The sequence below is a fragment of the Anolis carolinensis genome, chromosome 5, assembly GCF_035594765.1.
Source record: "Anolis carolinensis isolate JA03-04 chromosome 5, rAnoCar3.1.pri, whole genome shotgun sequence".
Classification (NCBI taxonomy): domain Eukaryota; kingdom Metazoa; phylum Chordata; class Lepidosauria; order Squamata; family Dactyloidae; genus Anolis; species Anolis carolinensis.
In genome coordinates this window covers 167,913,981-167,933,804 of record NC_085845.1, presented here as the reverse complement: position 1 = coordinate 167,933,804, position 19,824 = coordinate 167,913,981, and the positions used below count along the sequence as shown (strand labels likewise).

The window sequence follows — 19,824 nt, the reverse complement described above, 5'->3', positions numbered from 1 at the left end:
GAAGTCCCTGCAGCGGAGGACTGGTTACAAGAACTTACAGCTGTGCAACAACTCTTGCACCAACAACTGGATCAAGCCAAGGAGGACTATAAACGTCACGCTGACGGCCATCGCCAGCCGGGCCCCGAGTTCAAGGTAGGAGACCGGGTCCTATTGTCCACTCGCTTTTTGCCCTCCCACCGTCCTTGCCGGAAGGTAGATGCCCGTTTCATTGGTCCCTACCCAGTGGTGACGCAACTTAACCCCGTGACTTTCAAACTCCAACTTCCGCGCTCCATGCACATTCATCTGGTGTTTCATCGTTCCCTGCTCCTTCCGGCGGATGGGGTACGCCCCGATGTGGACCAGCCGGCCCCCGCCCCTGTTTTGGTGGACGGGGAGGAGGAATTCGAGGTTCAGGACATTTTGGATTCTCGCTTTCATCGCCGCCGCCTTCAGTATCTCTTTGACTGGGTGGGTTTTGGGCCCGAAGAACGCTCTTGGGAAGACGCTTCCACAGTCCATGCCCCTGATTTAGTCCGCCGCTTCCATCAGGCCTACCCTGCCAAGCCGCGGCCCCGCACCTCGGGAAGAGGGCCCATTTTGGAGAGGGGCCTTGAGGAGGGGGATAGTGTGATGTCTCATGGGCCTTGTAGTCCCGTTCCTAGTACTATTGTGGCAGACGAAGAGGAAAACATGGGATTTACACCGTTTCAGCCAGAAACGGAGCCTCTGCACCTGCAGGATGTTTGCCCTCAAGAAGTTACCCAAACAAGCCTTGGGCAGAATTCTCCCCCGTTTTCTCGAAAGGACAATTATAATAAAGATAGAGGCGCTAGGGAGGCGAATCGCCGAAGCGCCAGAATCGCAGCCAAACAATTAGCTGATTAAGTCTGCTTCCCTTGGGAAATTCTAAGGAGTCTTGCATCTGGACAGAGATGAGTTTCACTTCTAGTTCTCCAGGGAAAGTGTTCTTCTGGCGGGAAACGAGACCCTATTTAGGTGTTTTGCCGCGAAGGAAACCTTGCGGAGTCAATTCGTCAGCTTGAGGAGTGAGATCGTGTGTAGACTTCGTACTCCAGTTCCCTGTTTCCAGCCTTGCCTTGTTCCACGGACTTCTATGGACTCAGTTCTTGTTTCATGTTTGCCTTGTTTCAAGTTTGATCTTGCCAAGTTTCAAGTCTTGCCTTGCCTTGCGTTTTAAACCACGGACCTTGCTTCCTAGATTCAAGCCTTGTTTTCCAGTTTCCTTCGGATTTACCTTAAGCCTCGAAAGACTATGGACAGTTCCCCACACTATTGCTTGCCAAATAGTGTGTGTTTCGGTCAAGTGGATTATAACTTTGGACTCTAATATCACATATTGGACATTGTTTTCCTGGACTATATTTGACCTTTCCTGAAAGGTCTACTTCTGAACTATATTCTTCACTTGTTTTTATTGACTTTATATATTTCCTTAATAAAGATATTAGATAGATTCTGGTCTCTGCGCATGGTTATTGGTGTTCTGCAGCCTGGGTCCTGACAAGGGATCACCTAAGAAGAAGAAGGAAGCTTATCCCCGGTGGCCTAGGGGATAAAAGCCTCATGACTTGAAGGTTGGGTTGCTGACCTGAAAGCTGCCAGGTTCAAATCCCACCCGGGGAGAGCGCGGATGAGCTCCCTCTATCAGCTCCAGCTCCATGCGGGGACATGAGAGAAGCCTCCCACAAGGATGGTAAAACATCCAAAAAAAAAAAAACATCCGGGCGTCCCCTGGGCAACGTCCTTGCAGATGGCCAATTCTCTCACTCCAGAAGCAACTCCGGTTGCTCCTGACAAGAAAAAAAAAAATCAAACCACTATAAGCAATGGTTCTTCGGTTCAGTTAAATGTTAAGCATTTCTACTACAATGTCATTGCAAGAGAGGAGTCGAAGGACAAATGTACGATTATTTGACCTCACCTGCCCTTAGTGTTGATTTCCCCTTCATTAGCTAAATTTGTTCTACTATTCTTGATCAGAGCAACTATGTCTGAAACAGGAAAAGGAATGGGCCGATTGACTGCCTGTCATGGCTAGGAAAGTAGAGTTCTTGGTTGCTGGCGTCAAATGCTCATTCTTTGTGCAAAAGAGATTTGTTGTGCAAAAGCGATTTCACCAATATCATCAGTCACCCAAGCTCCTACTTTTATACAGATGGTTATTTGTATTCAGTGGCAGAGTAATATAGACCCAGACCACATATCTCAATTTGTGATTTGAATTTCTCTGACTGAGCTTTTATTTTATTTATTTTTTCCTGATGCTGTCACGACTGGCTACTAATGTGTTGTTTGACGATGCTGGAGAAGGAGACACTGTAGCAGCTGTCTGAAGTTCTCCACTGATTTGAAATGGCAAGTGTTTCTCTCTCTCCCATAGTCTAGGGAAATATTTTTGAACTATAGATCCTATAATACATGAACCAGTTTGTCCAGTGCGAGCTTGAGAAGCTGCAATAACTAAGTCTTTATACTCATCTTTTTTCAAGTGTTGCTGGAGAAATCTGAATGAATTAATTGGACATGAACAGGAATTTGGAAATAACAGGCCAGATAAAAGAAGCCCAGCAAAGGAGTTTTGAAGTAAGAGAAGAACGTAGACTGGAGAAAAGAATAAATAGTAAGAAAGACAACATTTCAGCCGTGGGGATTGGGAGAAAGGTGAAAATGAAATAAGATTTTCATAGTACAGCGATACCTTGAGTTAAGAATTTAATTCATTCTGTGGCTGAGCTCTTAACTCAAATCACTCTTATCTCAAAGTAAATTTCCCACTGAAATGCTATTAATCAGTTCTGGCCTTCCGACCACACCCCCGTTTTTTGTTATATGTTTTAAAATAAGAAAATGTACTTTATAAATCACAAATGCTGTATAAATGCACATTCATATGGCGCAATTTTAAAAAGATCAACTTTAAAATAGTAGAAGCACAGAGTTGTGGCAGGGAAACATATTTGAGGCAACAAAAATGTGTTGGCCAGTGTAAGAGCAAGGCAAAACCTGCACATTCACATGGAACAATAAAACAGAAAAAGATAAGCTTTTGCCCTGTGTTAGCTGCCCTGAGTCCCTTTGGGGAGATGGAGGCGGCATAGAAAAAAGTTGTTGTTGTTGTTGTTGTTATTATTATTATTATTATTATCATTATTATTATTATTATTATTATAGAAGCACAAAGTTGTGGCAAGGAAGCACAAAGCACAAAGTGAAGAGGCAGAACCATCGTTTTCTTCGTACTGTACTTTATTCCAGCCTCCCTCCCTCCCTTGCTCTCCTCACTCTCTCTCTTCATGAAGCCAGGAATAAAAACCACACAAAATCAACTAACCCAAACTTCCTCAAAGTGGACAGCAATCTCTCAAAGCAGACAAGAGCACAAAGCATAGAGGCACAAAGCACTGAGGCTGCTCCCTTGAAGCCCTAAAGCCCTCACGCTAGCGCTCCCTCTGGCACTAACTCTTAACTCAAAATGCTGCTCGAATGTCAAAGCAAAACCAGATCCAGGAAATGGCTTATAACTCAAATTGTTCTTAAGTTGGAACACTCTTAAGTCAAAGTTCTACTGTAAATTCTTGTCTCACCTATTAGGCAAAGATCTAGATTCAAGTTGAACAACTAGATATGTGCGCAGTTCCACCTTCTCTAACCTTTAGGCACTTCTTCTCACCAGGGATCCTGGAACTGATTTGCTCATGAGTTGAGGGTCAAGGCTGACTAGAAGATCATTATGAATTTTGCATGCTTGCATGTAAATATTAAAACTCAGCTGGATGTGAATAACAACATCAGCTGAATAATGGTTAATATTATAATGGTTAATAATGTGACTAGGTATGTGTGAGAGATAAAAAAAAGTTTCAAAAAGTCATTACAAAATTAGGGGGCACTGGTGTTTTGTTTTTAAAGAGTTTCTAAAGTATAGTTAGTGAAAAATAGTAATGAAATTTTGTAACTTTTTGTTATAGTAATTGCACATAATTACTATAATTGGGGAAACTTCAGGGGCTCCTTTCTTCCTCATTTTAACTGCTATTGGGGTGAAACTTGCTACAGTGGTAGAACACATTTATCACTGTTATCCCATCAAGTTTCAGAATGTTTCACTTATCCACAGAGCTTTGGAGAATTTTTAAAGTGTTTATAAACAACATTAAAAATGATCTCTTTGAATTTTCTATAAAATGACGCAAGATAACAGGGGATTATTCTCCCCTAACTTTCAGGAATACTCATACAACTACTGATTTTAGGGATTTTTTTAATTTTTTGACAATTTTTTAAAAAAGCCTCAACAGCTATCTTATTGAATGTCTCTCGTATATTAACCAATAGTAACCAATTCTACATTTTCATAGAATCCTAGTGTTGGAGGAAACCCCCAAGGGCCATCTAATCCAATGCCCTTCTTCCAGGCAGAAGGGCATAATCAAAACCCTTCTGACAGATGGCCATCCAGCCTCTACACTAATTAATATGCTTCCTCTATTTAGTTGGAAGGAACCCCTAAAGACCATCCATTTAGGGATTTCTTCCCTGTGCAGCACTGATTTACTTAATAGAAGTATCAGTCAGTCCTTCTCTTTGCAGATTCAACAATTTATGGGAACTCTGGCTGGCTACTGCTACAGAGGGACTAATCTCTTCCCTCTCCTGATTGGGGCTGTCTGATGCAAGCAGAATTCTGGGAGATGTAGATTAGGGCAGGGCCTTTTGCAATCTCTGCCATAGAACTCCTTGCCTTCCCAAACTACATTTCCCAGAGTTCTGTGTTTCTTTGCCAGAGAACTCTGCTTTATCACTGATTTCCCTCTCCTCATGGTGAGAGGTCATTAATTTAAAGAGGAAAGGCAGCTTTTTGGCTGCTTTGTTTCCTTGCGCTGAAAAAAACCCCTGACTTTGGGAGGCTTGGGTAAGTTTTAATTCTTAAGTTTTTGGCACAGGCAATGCTCATGTGTCAGATATCACCTCGTATGAATTTAATGAATTTGATACAACTTACGAGGACTAACGAACAAATGCACACCTCTACTGACTAACATGAAGCTGACACAATAATAAATGAAAGGTTATAAAATTGTCTAAGGCATTAGGAAAGGGGGAAAGTAGACTCCATTACGTGAATGAAAAGACAGCTATAAACTAAGACAATCCACATTGGAGTCTTGTTGATGCTTGATCCATTTCAGGAGTAAAGGAGGCACTCAATTTCCCTAGTTTTGTGCCTCTTATTCCAAGAGTCATGCTTGACATACCTCTATCCCCAAAGGAATCCTAAACTGAAAATGTGTTATTGACATTATCACACTTCTAAGTTTGATTTAATTACCTCCAGCAATGGTTGTGTGTGTGTGTGTGTGTGTACACACACACACACTCTTTCTTCACTGTAGTTGATTGTAGTTCTTTCATTGCTTCCATGAACTGTGTGGTGGATGAGCTTCATGTGTATGAAATTCTTCACACATTTCCTTGCCAGATGGAATATATGCAAGCATTCTTCAGAGCAAAGTGGGAGGGAGGGTTCTTTGGCATGATTAGTCTGGCTACAGGAACAAGAACCGCCCTCCTGTCCATAGAATAGAACAGATGGGAAGTACCGTCTGCTCAAGTCTGGACGGCATGTTCCATTGGGGAAAGATAACACACATTTCTTCTTCTTCCTCTTCTATCTCTTTTTTTGGTCTTTCTTTCAGAAACATTAATGCAGTCTAGCCTCTCCCCTTTCTCCTCCTCCTCCTCATTCCCTTTCAATACCATTTGTTACAGGATTAATGGTACCATGTCAGAATTTCTCAATACTTCTCCTCTGGCAAATTTGCCATTATTAGCTGATCTGGACTGGCAACATCTGGGCAACATCTGCTTCCGTCATGTAAAAAGCTCTGGGGTGGTGGGAAGTGGCATGGAAGTCAAAAAAACATAACTAGTTATTCTGTTTTATTAGATCTCCAACCACACTATTCTTGCAGCCCTCAAAATTCAGTCCCAAGGTGCTGTTTAGAATATCTCTGTCCTTGGGAATGAAAACAGGCTTGAAGAGTTTTATTTGGAATTGTAGGGATATTGGAGAATGGTATATGGTATAATGATGTGTTATTCTGATCTTTTTTCTATCTTTTATAGCAACATCTTTTTAAAAGAATTGATATTCCAAAGATGTTTTGAAATCACCTTTTCCTTTTTTTTTTGGGGGGGGGGGGGGGGGTCAAAGAAATGCAGTAACACTGTTTATTATTTTTGAAAAGGAGAGTAGATCAAACAATTTCAGCAAGACACTTTTTACTTCATTTGCTTTCTTTCTTCCTTTCTTAGCTTCTCTTTTTTTTTACATGAAAAGGACATGCTTGAGGGTGTTCTTTGAGGTGGACGTTGCTGTCTGCCATTTTATTTTATCACAAGAAGTTGGGATAACACAACAGATTGAATCAAGACAGCGCCATTTCAGCCCTTTCTAAAATGGGAGTACAGTTGTCCTTCGACATATGTAGTTTTGGCATTTGTGGATTTGATTATTCACAGATTTGAATAAGAATATCCTTGCCAGGAATCTCTAAGGAACACTTCACATTGCAAGTGAAAGGGAAGGAGCGCAGGTTTGTTCATGTGCCCTTCCTCCTTCCCCCATCATACAGGTGTATTAGCACCCTGTCTCTGTCCCCATGGCGGAAATGGCGGAAACCCTGTCTCTGTCCCCATGGCGGAAATGGCACCCTGTCTGTCCCCATGGCGGAAATGGCGGAAACAAGTGGAAACACGCATTGCCCCATCACCCTTTCCCCCATTATATGGGGAAAGGGGGAGGAAAGTGCATGTAGCTCCACCGGAGTTACCCAAGACACACTTTACTCACTGTGGTAGTGGAAGAAGTGCCTTCTGGAGCTTCCCCCCCACTTTGGGAGGAATGTGGGTGGGGTCTGCCAAGCATTTGATGACACTAGGCAGTCCCCATCTAGGCCTGACAAAAAGCAGCAAAACGGGACTGTTTTAGCCTCGTGCTAAGAGGTCCAGCTTCTCTAGGACATATAGAGAACACATGTGCCTTTGTCTTACAGTGTATTTTTTGGATGAATTACATTTGGATTGTTCTGAACACACCCAGAACCTTTCCTTTAATTTCCATAACCCTCACAAAAAACTGAGATATATGAAAACGTACAAATTTGCATCAGAGTTTCTAGATTTATTTTTCTGGTTGCCTTGATATTATCTAAGATATCAGTGGGAATGGCTTGTCTTCCTCACACCAGCCTCACCTATTGAAATGGTCATCATTTTCAAGCACCAACTGTGCACTTTGGATTTATCCTATTGTTTCCACCAAGTCAGCCCATTAAGGTAATCATGGACTTATTACCCAATGTCACACCATACTCCTTTCTGATCGCACCCCCCCCCCCCCCCGGAGGTGGATCAATAAATGGACAGACATTTCAAATGGTCCAATGAGAGTTTATTGAATTTCCTGCCACCATGAAGAGTGAACCAATGATGATGTCTGATTGAGTTCTGAGCCACTCAGGAGGCAGATCCTAGATGGACAGTTTCTGAACCAATCAGGAGCTGGTGTGGGTTTCTTGGATAGCTGTCAAATGAAATAAAAATGCTCTGTGTTATCAGTACTTTGAGGTGGTTTCTCCACGGACATCCTCTTTGGCCACTGAAAATAATACTACCCACCTGTGTCTAATTTGACCTTTGGGAAAGCACGAACCTATGATTCTTGTGGTAGCTGAAGTCACACAGTCCCAACACACTGGCAACAGAGGAAATAAGTCATCAATAAGCAGTACAAAAGAAGATAGAGCTTTTCATAAACATTGTATACATTTATTTATAGCTATGGTTGTGTATTTTGACAAAATTGCTGTAATTTAAATACAGACACAAACATCTCATCTAGGTGAGGAAGGCAGTGACTACTAGCAACATGTGGATCTGTTCTGGCTGCTGCTCATTTATGAATGGCTGATGAACATCCTCAAAATGATTTTGGATAGGATAGAATATTGTTTCAAACACATAATTAATAAACTCTGGAAGACAGTTCTGTAGATCTAAGCACAGTCATCGTAATTTAGGGACTGGAGAGCTGCTGTTCCTAGACATCCCTCTTGACGTAAAAGCGGTGTCAAGATAGGGGCCGGGCTGTGGCGCAGCTGTTGAGCAGCTGCCTTAAATCACTCTGACCATGAGTTCATGAGTTCGAGGCCAGCCCGTGGCGGGGTGAGCACCCGTCAATTAAAAATAAAAAATAGCCCCTGCTCGTTGCTGACCTAGCAACCCGAAAGATAGTTGCATCTATCAAGTAGGAAATAAGGTACCACTTATAAAGTGGGGAGGCAAGATTAACTAATTTACGACCAGGAATGAGGAAGTGCCGTCAGTGTGGATGATGAAGCAGCTGCTCCCCCCTGTGGCCAGAATCGAACATCCCCTCAGAAGAAGGTTAACTTGCCTCTGCGTGTGTCTCTCAGTCTCTGTTTGATGTGTTTATGGGCATTGAATGTTTGCCCTATGTGTGTTATAATGTGATCCGCCCTGAGTCCCCTTCGGGGTGAGAAGGGCGGAATATAAATACTGTAAATAAAATAATAATAAAATATCTATGATCAACTTGAAGAGACCTCTTATCTCCATGATGCACCATCCCAAGAAAGGGAACTTGTTGGTGAACGAATCCCACATAAACAGGGGGGAAACATTGGGTAGAAAACATTTTGCATAGTAGCTAAGCAACCTTCGAGCAGCTCTGGAAGCTTCACAGTAGGAAGTGAGGCCATATGTAGTAGTTCCTAAGAAGCAGTTGCTAGGAAACCTTGATGGTTACTTAGTTAGCATTCTAACTGGTTTGCTATTGTTATTTTTGTTAATTGATTCTCAACACCTCCACTGTTGATTTTAAGTTCAAATTATTGCAATAACCCACAGCTAATGTTCACAGTTCTCTAACTATGGAGGCTAGAATTGGGAAAATGGCAGTTCTAGGAAGGGGACACTGATATTGCCAAATGGATCTTGGTGGACACCAATAACCTAATCCATCAATGCTACAGATTGACTAATTTGTCAGTTTGCTTTCACTTATATTTGATTTGGTGGGGGAGGGGGGTGTCATGTTTTCTATGTAGAAATATGGTCCATGTTGCACCTGTCTACTATGTACAGTAGAGTCTCACTTATCCAACGTTCTGGATTATCCAACGCATTTTTGTAGCCAATGTTTTCAATATATCATGATATTTTGGTGCTAAATTCGTAAATACAGTAATTACAACACAACATTACTGCGTATTGAACTACTTTTTCTGTCAAATTTGTTGTATAACATGATGTTTTGGTGCTTCATTTGTAAAATCATAACCTAATTTGATGTTTAATAGGCTTTACCTTAATCCCTCCTTATTATCCAACATATTCGCTTATCCAACGTTCTGCCGGCCCGTTTATGTTGGATAAGTGAGAGACTACTGTAATTGTTATAATCAAGGAACCTATTGGGGAAAATATAGTAGAAATACTAATCCAGTATTATAAATATAACTGAATACTTGTATATAGAGATTTGAAGCCAGACTTGTTATATTGAGCATTCAAAGTCGTCTTCTTGAATCGGCTAATTTGTTCTTTTTGCTTTCTTCAACATTCACTCTTTTTAAATCTTATGCTTTTTCAATTGCATTTAAGATGAAATTTGTAATTCTTATTAAAAATTAATAGAACCACATTCATATCTGTCCATAGATTTTTGTATAGTGATGAGCTTTATACTCTACAATCTTATCTGTTCTTAAAAATATCTTCCTCTAGACGCCTCCACCCCTTGGTAACAGGATTGATTGCTATGCTAACATTTCATTTTTATTTTTAAAAAGGAAGGGGAGAGCAAACTCTCATTTTCTGTGCTTCTGTTGTAGCCTTCCAGCATTGTGGCATTCAAGGGGCTCATTTCAACTCGAGCCTGCAAAATGTTCAAAGTGGTACTAAAGCAGGTAATTCCAAACCATTTTCCTGGCCAGAGACCATCCATTTTATTGTGTTGGATTCAGTGGAAGCAGGGCCGTAGCCAGGAAAAAAATTCCGGGAGGGGTTTTGAAAATTTCGGGGGGGGGGGGAGGGGGTTGAACCCCTAGCACATACCCCTCCCCGCTACAAACCTGTCAATATCTGCTTGAGATAGTGCCTGGAGGGACTCTTAATATTTTGCATCTCATAGACTTAGCATGGGGATTTGGTTAACCAATTAAAATTCATGAGTAAACGAGGCTTTTTTTATAACTTGAAAAATTTCGGGGGGGGGGGGGGGTTGAACCCCTAAAACCACCCCCTCGCTACAGGCCTGAGTGGAAGCTAATGGCTTCCATGATAGTTGGAGAATGAATCCACTTTGGATATTAGTCTGAATTCTAAAGGATCAGTCCAAGCACTGGACCTCTTTGGAAGATAGGGTTCAGCATATCGGAAACATCCTTTAAAGTTCTGATTCAAGCAGATTCACTGCCCTACTAGCATGGAAGCTTCCAGCTGCCAAGGCTGGATCCAGTTCCTTTTGAATCTGTGGAAACAGTTTCTGAAAAATTTGCTATAAAATTTTCTTATTGTTTTGGAGGGTCCCTTGCCTTCCAGAACCTGTCATAAAGGCTGATGTGTATTTGTGCTTACAGTATTCCTTTTTCTGCCAGCTACAGGTCTGACAAGACGTCTCTACTTGAGAGCCATGGGTCAACAAGTTTAAACAATACTGTGCTAGATGGATCAATAATCTGATTTCGCACCGGTCAGCTTCTAGTGTCCATAATTCTGTCTCCAACATTAGTTAATGAGAAAGCAATCTCCTTATTCTAGAACTAAGGCAGACTCAGTCATGTCAGATCTATCAAAGCCACAGATTTACATCAAGCCAACCTTCACAAAAAAGTTTCTCTTTTTTCTACTTGTCCTTGGATTGACTGACTAATATTGCTTCCTCTATTCCTTCTGGAGAATTGTTGACATGCCTGGTGCCACTTGTCAGTCTTCCCAAGCTGCACCTATCAATCTGCAATTCCTTAGATGGCTCTGGCCCTTCCTCACCTGAGAGCCAGGATATAAATAACTGTGCACGGAAATGAAAGTGCTGATTGAGATTTAAATAACATTTACATAATTTTTTCCTTGAGTACTAATTAATTAAGCTCTGATCTGTACACCTTGATGGGGCTTGTCTTATCACACGACAACTGGATTAGGGGCTGGAAATTATTAGGAACAGCCTTCAAGGCCTTTTATCTAACCAGAGCATTGAAATGTTACCTTTTTGGAAAACAGCCCCAGCTCCAAGGAACTGGAGGTTGTCCAGTGGATTTGGGAGATGTAAAAAAGGAGAGATAAAAGTCTAAGCTCTGTGCTATATAAACTGCAAGGAAACCAGTATAAATAAAGAATGTACTTCAGATTCTAAGCTTCTGGGTAGAGTTTGTTCTTTTTAACCTAATGTCCACACAGTGCCTAGAATTCGAGGTGCTTCATAAATAGTAACAAATTCTTACTCATTGCTCCCTCCAGGTATAAGATAACTGAAGTAAAGGTTTACATACTGAAAAAGTGAGCAGGTGAAACTTTGTAATTCCAATGCCAGAAGATGAAAGGAAGGCACTGTGGTCCAGTAATGAAGTAGTGAAATCCGAGATTATGTGTGAAGTCAAGTCTCCTTTCCAGATTGGTTCCAATGTTTCATTTTGAACGAAATACTTTCATATACAGAATGCTTTGTCCTTAGTATGTAGGGGTGTGTAAAGCTTTAGAGTGCCATTTTGTAATTTGGAGATTCGTATGATTCATTAATATGAATCTCTGAATTACTAATTGGACTTCTCTGAAACATTACGAATCAAAACATAAGCCTCTGAAACTTTCAGAGAGATTTGTAAAGATTTGTTGTTTCTGAGCTTTTTTTTCAATGTAACATATCCCGTCATCAGTAATTGCCTGGAGGGGGGGTGGAGGGGCTGATGTGATTGACAAGGGCAGCTGCATGCTGTTTTTTCCTTGTCAGCCAATTAGAAGAAAAAAGGCAATTGCGCGGCTTTCTGCAAAGCCAGTCTCCTTCCTTCAGTGTCCGTCTGTGTATTTGTGTTGTTTGCAGGAGAGAAATAAAGATGTGTGTTTTGAAGGTCCGCTCTGTTTCTATGTGTTTCTTAAAACTTCAACTTATAGTAGCTTTTTGATAATTCTGTTTGTTTCTAGAAAATGTGCAGTATCTCAATCCTACATCATTAAAATGATGGTGAAATGAACCTCACAATTTCGCCATTGTAGCTAATGGAACAAATCTTAACGAAGCAATTATTATTATTATTATTATTATTATTATTATTATTATTTACTTCATTTCTATCCCTCTCTTCTCACCCCGCAGGGGACTCAGAGCGGCGTACAACATATATTTAGGCAAAAACTCAATGCCACATTATAAAGCTTCGAATTACAAATTGGAACGGGATCTCTCTGAATCTTTACAAAATGAAGTGGGTGCCATCTGAATCTCCAAAATGAATATTAATCAGATTTCAGCCATTTTGCACACTTTTTATGTTACTGCACTTTCCATTTTTTCCTGTGCTTTTCTCTGATGGACTCACCTCTATATATCTGTCCTTCATACTGATCTGTCAAGTTTTCTGCCCCCTGCGTTAATCCTTTCTCTGTGTCCATCTTATTACCTACCTCTCCCTACCACAAGCTCCTTCCTACTTCTTTCTTATTTCTACATGCTACTACCTGTTTAATTTCTCCTTCCTCCTACATACATCCCCAAGAATAACTGTTTACTAGCAGAAGTATAAATGTAGCTCATGAACAAGGGATAGCTTGGCCTCCCACTCCCTGGATTCTCTATCTAGTTCCTGCTTTTCAGAATTGGTTTAAGCAGTGCCCCCAAATGCCTCTCATTGTCACCTTGCATACCCCATCACTACTGCCTACTCTTAAAGAGCAAACTGATGGATGTTGGGCTTAAGTCATTAATCAGGAGTTTGCTTCTGCCTATATCTACAGGGAAGGGCAAAATTCTGCCCCATCCTGCTAAACAGCTAAATTATTTTGCAGTGACTCAAATTTGAACTCATGTTTGCAGTGGTAGGAAGAAGAAGAGATCAGGATGTTTTAAAATCATCTGGAAAAGTGGGCAAAGGATTGACTGTTCCTGTCAGATGTTACAGTTTGAAAGTATGAGGTAAGCACTTTGATCTACCTAATGGATGGGCCCTTGCCTCCCTCTCTTCCCTCCCCAACCCCCTAATTTTGAACATTTTAAAGCTTTTTTATTTCTGTGAATTGACATGAGCATCTAGATGTGTCCCTCATGTTCCTAGGAACAGCATTTTGCAGCACATTTCACCTATATTCAGAGTTAGAATGAGTGATAGATGAATCACCACCTCAACCTGTCAAAAAAAAAAATCCAGGTTAGTTCCAAGACCCATAAACACACACAGCATGCCAAAGGGTAAATGATAGTGTATGTATGTATGTGTATAAGAACCTGTGTGGTATAGTGGTTTGGAAGCTGGATTATGATTCTGGAGACCAGGGTTTAAACTGCTTGGCCACGAAAATTAGCTTGGTGAACTTGGGCCAGTCATATTTGGTCAGCCTCAAATCTTGTCAAGAAAACCTTGTGATGCATTCACTTTATGGTTGCAATAAATCAGAAATGACTTGAATGCACACAATATGTTTACACACACATGAGATTGATTTTTTAGGCTGGGGATGAGGTTACCTCTTCTTGTCTGTAAAACAGAAAATCATGTTTTTCTTTATGTTTTGGTCATCAATAGAGACAACAGAGCTAAATTCACAATAAGGTAGAGAGGCCTGCTCTTGGATATATCTGACATTAAACTGCAAAGTGGAGTAGATCTATATCTTGTTCTTAATTTTGATAGGCGAAGAATAAAAAACTGAAATAACATAATCTGTTGTACTACTCCTGTGTTTCCTCTCAATAATGTCTCTGCTTTTGTGGCTTGCTTTTTGATTCCTACTGTGCATTTTTTCAATTTCACAGCACATTCACCCACTTCTGAAATAACAAGGATGGTTTGTAGTCACGATAAAATCTCAGTATGATAACACAAGGCAGCATGTGTGGGGAGGTAGCAAGGCTGAGGTGGGGTGGTGATGGGGAAATGAAAGATACTGGCAATCAAACTCATTTCCTGAGCCAGTGGGGCATTAAAACATCAGATTAAGGTGCTTCCACATGTCAGCTTTTTGTGGGTATTGTGACACTTTGCAGGTGATTGGCACATTGATTCAATTTGCCGGACATCCCCAAGCCAGGCATCAACTCTGCTAGTTGTTGTCTGCCTGCTGCAAGCACTTTTGTACTCGCAAAATCTGCATGAGGAAGCAGAAAACATCACTGTACAAAACCCCAGCAGTGTTCATTCTAAATCTTTTGGCACCAGCATTAATGCAGTTCTTACTGGGCATTGACTGTTCCTCTTCCTGTTTTGGTTATACTCTCGGTAATAGTTGGAATGCAACTTGGTGGTTGTGCTTTTACTTTAAGGCAAGATAAGAGAAGCTGGACATATCATAGCTGGTCCTCCCATGAGGTAGAGAAAGGCAGATGCTTCAAATAAAAGATATGAGGGGAGGGGCAGTGGCTGCAGTCTGTGGATACCCAAATGCAGGGCAGAAGAGTACATTTCACACATCCTCTACCATTTTACAGATAAAAACCAAGACACCTGTGGCAATATCAGAGTATGGTCAAGAGAGCAAAGGTTATGAATTAGGAAGAACACACAACCAAGGAGAGCCTGCATCAGTTTGCTTTTACCAAAGACAAGATTCTGCCCCCTTCTCTTCTTCCTATTGAAAAGGCCCCAGGTAAGGAATAGGCAGGAGAAATTGCAGCTATTCCCCCTCCAAGATGCCCATTTCAAAGTCAGAATCCAACGCACCTTTATCTGAAACTCCATGCGCGGAATGCTGTTGCCTAGTCCCAACTCCTCCCGTCTTTGAACTCTGGTTGAAACAGACCTTGTCATAGTGTCCCGTTTTGTCTTTCAAGAACAGCCTTAAGACACTGTGGTAAGTAAATGAAAACTGTGTTACTTCAGCAAAACAAAGTACAGTACACTCAGTGAAATAATGCAAAAGAAAGCCAGGAAATCTTACTTCTGACAAAGAAACAGACATAAATCCAGAGGCAGGCACACACAGAGTGAAGACATTAGAGTCAGTTTGTTACCAGCAAGAGCTGGCTGTACCTGCTTTGGCTTTTATAGCCCTGGGTCCCCACACAGCTGCTAGGGCAGTTCCTAATTACTCTACTGCATTTCTGACAGCTAATCTAGCGGAACGACATCTCTGCTCTGTTTCCTTTCGCCTCTCCTAGAATGAGGGTACTAGCAAAGTCTTCTCCTCAGACTCCAACTCACCCTCAGATTCATGAACACTTTCCTGCTCCCCTTCCTCTTCTGAATAAGAGGAATCCCTGACACATAGACTACACTACATTTGGTGATAAATTACTCATTAAACTTTGCCAAAAGCTTCCCATAACCATTCTTATCATTCTTCTTGGTAAATATTAAGGCAGAGTCATTTCCCCCCAATAGAATAAGTAAGAAAACTAACCTGAACCTCTCCAAGCTCCATGTGGATTTCTTGTAGCTTTGCAGAAATAAGCAATTCTTCACAGTCAGGCCATTTGAGGGGAGGAGGTCTATAGTAGTTTAAGCTTTCTGGAGTGGAAACTGTGCCACTGCAAGCAATTATTAAAAAATGGAGGTTTGACTTATGAAGCCAAGGACTTTATCACACCAGCGTATTGCTCCATAATTTAAGCAAATGAAAACATACCGTTAATGAAATGATCTTTTTCATACCTCGGCGAAGTTGCATGATGCTGCTACTTATCAATGCATATTTCTATGATCAATCTTCTGTACAGTCTTGCTTTCTAGCTGTGTTTGCCTTACCCAGTGCATGCACATTGATTTTTTCTCTCTCCCCATTTCCCTTCTACTTTGCTGCAACTGAGTTGTCATGCAGTTTTGACATTATCGGGAGACTTTCCTCTACTTCGCAATACTGGGACTGCAGTGGGAAAAAAAAATTTCACAAGGAAGACTACAGTGATATTAGATTCATTGACAGGTTTTTCCACTCAATGAATAGAGATTATCCAATCACATTTCAAGCACAATGTGATTACAGCATAGCCATGACATCACGTAGTAAGCCCCATCAACAGGTGCTTTTATCCTGCCATAATTGTGCTTTTGCAGCCTCATGTGATAAAATCCCATGTCTTATTATTTTAGAGAGAAGCCAGACTAAATGTCAGTTGTCTAATTTGGCAGGGATAATGACTATGCATCAGCAGTTTTCAAAAGATCTTGTCGTCCCCCGTCCCCCCCCCCCCCCGGATATGTGGTGGTGCTATGCTGGGAAGTGAGATTAAAAATTCAGGCTCACGTTTTTGGTGCTGAGCATTTGCAAGCTGGAGGAGTCCCATTGACTAACTTTTCTAGCCAAGTCAAAATATGTGGTTGCCAAGCCCCTACTCCAACCCTTCAATTGCTTTTAGTCTTGCATCCTGCAAATTAATAAATAATAAGGCCACAAAATTCAAGTGCCCTATGTTTGGTTTTTCTTTAGTTTCTTTTAATATCAGTTATCAAGTCTATACTGCATGGATTCTATTATTTTTGTTTCTCCAATCTGTCTTTTCCTTCATTTGCTACTCTTTCATCTTGTCTGCTTGCTATTTTGCTCATTCTTTGAAGTTAAATCCTTCAAAGACAGAATTTATTTTATTTTCTTTCTTGTTCCTCCTGTTTCTTTTACTTTTGCTGATGCAAGCAATTTTTTTCCCTTCTCCTGGAGCTACAGAATTTGGTGTCGTTTTTTATCCTTCACTCTCTTTTTTCCCTTCTGAAGTTCATCATTAGTTAAATCCTGTCATTTTCAGTTGTGAAATATTGCTAAAATGCATTCTGTTCTTTCTGAAGATTTTGCTCATGCTTTGGCTTCTTCTTTTATTTAACTCTGATTGGATTATTTATACCAATGCTTATTTTAGTTGTTTTCCATCATGCCACCTGTTTCTTTTTTGTTTTTACTGCCCACCTTTTTACTCCTCTATGTATATGTTATTAGAATTTTCTACACTGAATACACGTCTTGGTCTTGTATTGTCTGTGGTGTTTCTGTACCACACAGAAGCATACCTACTAGACTTGTACATTTTGGCTGAACCTCGATCCGTTTGTACTGGCTGAATTTTGGGAGACTCCTGGATCCATTTTCGCATGCCTCCCAAAAACGGGAGGGTAGCCGAATAGCCATTTCCGGTCTGAAACCAAAAAATGTGGCTAGATCCAGCCCATTAGCAGCAATTGGGGGATGGTCCCAGGCTGCCCCTCCTGTCATGTTTAATGATATTGGGATGCACTGGCCCCACCCTGTAACTTTTCCAGGAGCAACAGCAGGGCACCATTCCTTCCTACCAAATGTCAAAGATGCACTTTCACATCACACAGCCCAGTGCCCCACTACTGATAACAGTCAAAGGATGATGATGATGATGATGATGATGATGATGATGATGATGATGATGATGATTATTACTACTTGAAATTCACAAGGCAGAGGGCACAGAGAGAAATATACACAATTTCTTTGCAAAGGAGTGAAATCATAGGTAGGTAGGTAACTAGGTAGTAGTTTTCTGAGAATGAGGCTTTTCCATTTGTTTGGTGGGATTATTTATTATTATTATTATCTTTTCAAAGTATTTTCTGAAGAAGAGGAGAGGACAAAAAGAAGCTAAAGGCTCTCAGAGCCACCCAAATATTTTTAAATAAAAGCACACCAAGAGCAAAGAGATGCTCTTTTTTAGTCCCAATTCCCCAAACATGCGTACACGCCTCACCCGTCCCACACTTTCCCAACTCCCAGTCTCACTAAATAAAAAGAATAAAGGAAATAAAGGGAAATAAAGGAAAATAAAAAATATTCAATGCTAGAGAGAGGCTAAGCCAAGTTAAGCCAAAAAAATAAGCTGAGAGCGAGCAGTAAGTTAATTGGACTGAAGCACCTTTCTAGAGCCAGGATGCAACTGAGAGCAATAGAGTCGCTTGCCCCCATTAAATAGACACAGCTTCCATAAAACACATCATGGCATTCTTCTACTCTGATTGTCCCAACAGGCACGGCTCACAGGGAAACCCCGTGTGAGCATGCAGCAGCCTCTTTGCACGCCACATGATGCCAAATAGGAGAGGAGTAACCATGACTGGCTGCCATATGGCCTGTTTTGACCCTTACTGTTACAGCCAGCCAAACAAGCCAAACAAGTGAATTGGCTGAAGGGAACCGACCAAACTGAATCCATGTACAAGCGTCTCACCAATACTCTGTGTTGAGTGAGAAATAGTAGTGAAATTCTCAAGCTGAGTAATCAAATTAGACAGGCAGAAGCTGAACAACAGCATTTTCCCATGCCCACGCATAACTAGATTTTGCCTGCATATTACCTGGGCTGCATCCAAATTTTTTACTAAAATATCCAAGGTTTCTCTCCCCCTCCTCTCCTTTGGGATCTTCCACCACTAATCACACGTCACATCTGGACTCAGGTAATGTTTCAGAAAGTGATTTTCAGCTGTTTTCACAGAGGCCTTATTATTATTTTTCAGATGTTATAGCCAGAGTGCTAAAGTGTAGAGGTGCTCTTGTTCAATCTAAAGACACCTCTGGGAACAGAGATTCAGCATGTGTTAGATGGGAATTCACTCCTCCTGAAAATGCAGGTTCACAGTTTGGGGTTAGTACTAGTTTCAGCTCTGAGCCTTGTTGTACCAGCTGCCAGCTCATTTCCAGACATAACTCAAAGTATGTGTGTGCATTTATAGGATGCCACACTAACATCGATAGGCCGTTACAGTGGGTGCTCTTTGTTAAAAGAATGGGATTTTCTGTCATGGCAGCTGGTGAAGTTCTTTTGCAGGCATTTTTATTTCTAGTTCCTGGGCTGGAAGTCTCCAAAATATGCCTCTGGAGCCTTTATATTTTGTTGCCGTTATTGTTCAAAGGACCTGCCCATAACATTTATATCCCTTGGTAGATCTGGACAACATTTCTAGCAATAACTGCCATTTAAATAAACAAACAAACACTGCTTTGCCATTCATAGGTGAAGGAAGCTTTATGGGACTGTTCTGCAGTTTTCAGCAGGGATTTATTTATTTCTCTATAGGTGCCCACCACATGTGTGGGAGTGTGTGTGTGTGTGTGCGTGTGCGTGCATATAATTGGATCAGAATGATGGATAGTATAGAAGTTGTACTAGTTGAGAAATCTGCAGAATTTCAGAAGGATAAGCATGTGAGTTTTTGTGGAAGGAGGTCTGCAATTTGAGGGAGGATCATTCGCAAAGCTTAGCCACTTACTAGGGAGAAGGAATTGTATGACCATGGCTAGTTTATTTATTTGTTTATTTATGATCTTGACTTTTCTCCACTCTGAGACTAAAGATAAAGATACAACTAATAGCACTGAAAATTCACATTGTACAAAAGTGAGCCATAGAATTAAGCTGTAGAAATGTATGAACGCCTATCAACTGAAAATATTCTGGGCATCATGAGAAATTAGAAGTCTAACCCTGGTAAATCAAGCATTCATTTGGGGAAAGAAATATACTTCTGTCTTCCACCCTTACAGACCAAAACATGGGAGTCCTGAGCCTTGATCATTACTCAAGGTTACCAAGTTAAACTGCAAAGCCCATGTGCTATAAAAATCTATTAAGCA

The 19,824-nt window shown here is 41.0% G+C and overlaps 2 long non-coding RNA genes across 2 annotated transcripts in view; one reads left to right on the top strand and one right to left on the bottom strand.

The window, feature by feature from the left end:
- The window catches only part of LOC103280448 (uncharacterized), a 200,854-nt gene that overhangs the window by 69,379 nt on the left and 111,651 nt on the right, over nucleotides 1–19,824 (top strand). The gene's annotated exons all lie outside the window — the stretch shown is intronic.
- Nucleotides 7,445–19,824, bottom strand: part of LOC134299602 (uncharacterized) — a 37,312-nt gene continuing 24,932 nt past the window's right edge. The window contains exons 2-5 of the long non-coding RNA XR_010006828.1: nucleotides 15,640–15,766; nucleotides 14,961–15,085; nucleotides 7,687–7,762; nucleotides 7,445–7,591 (exon numbers count right to left, since the gene is read on the bottom strand). This is a non-coding gene — a long non-coding RNA (uncharacterized LOC134299602). The remainder of the gene's footprint in view (nucleotides 7,592–7,686; nucleotides 7,763–14,960; nucleotides 15,086–15,639; nucleotides 15,767–19,824) is intronic.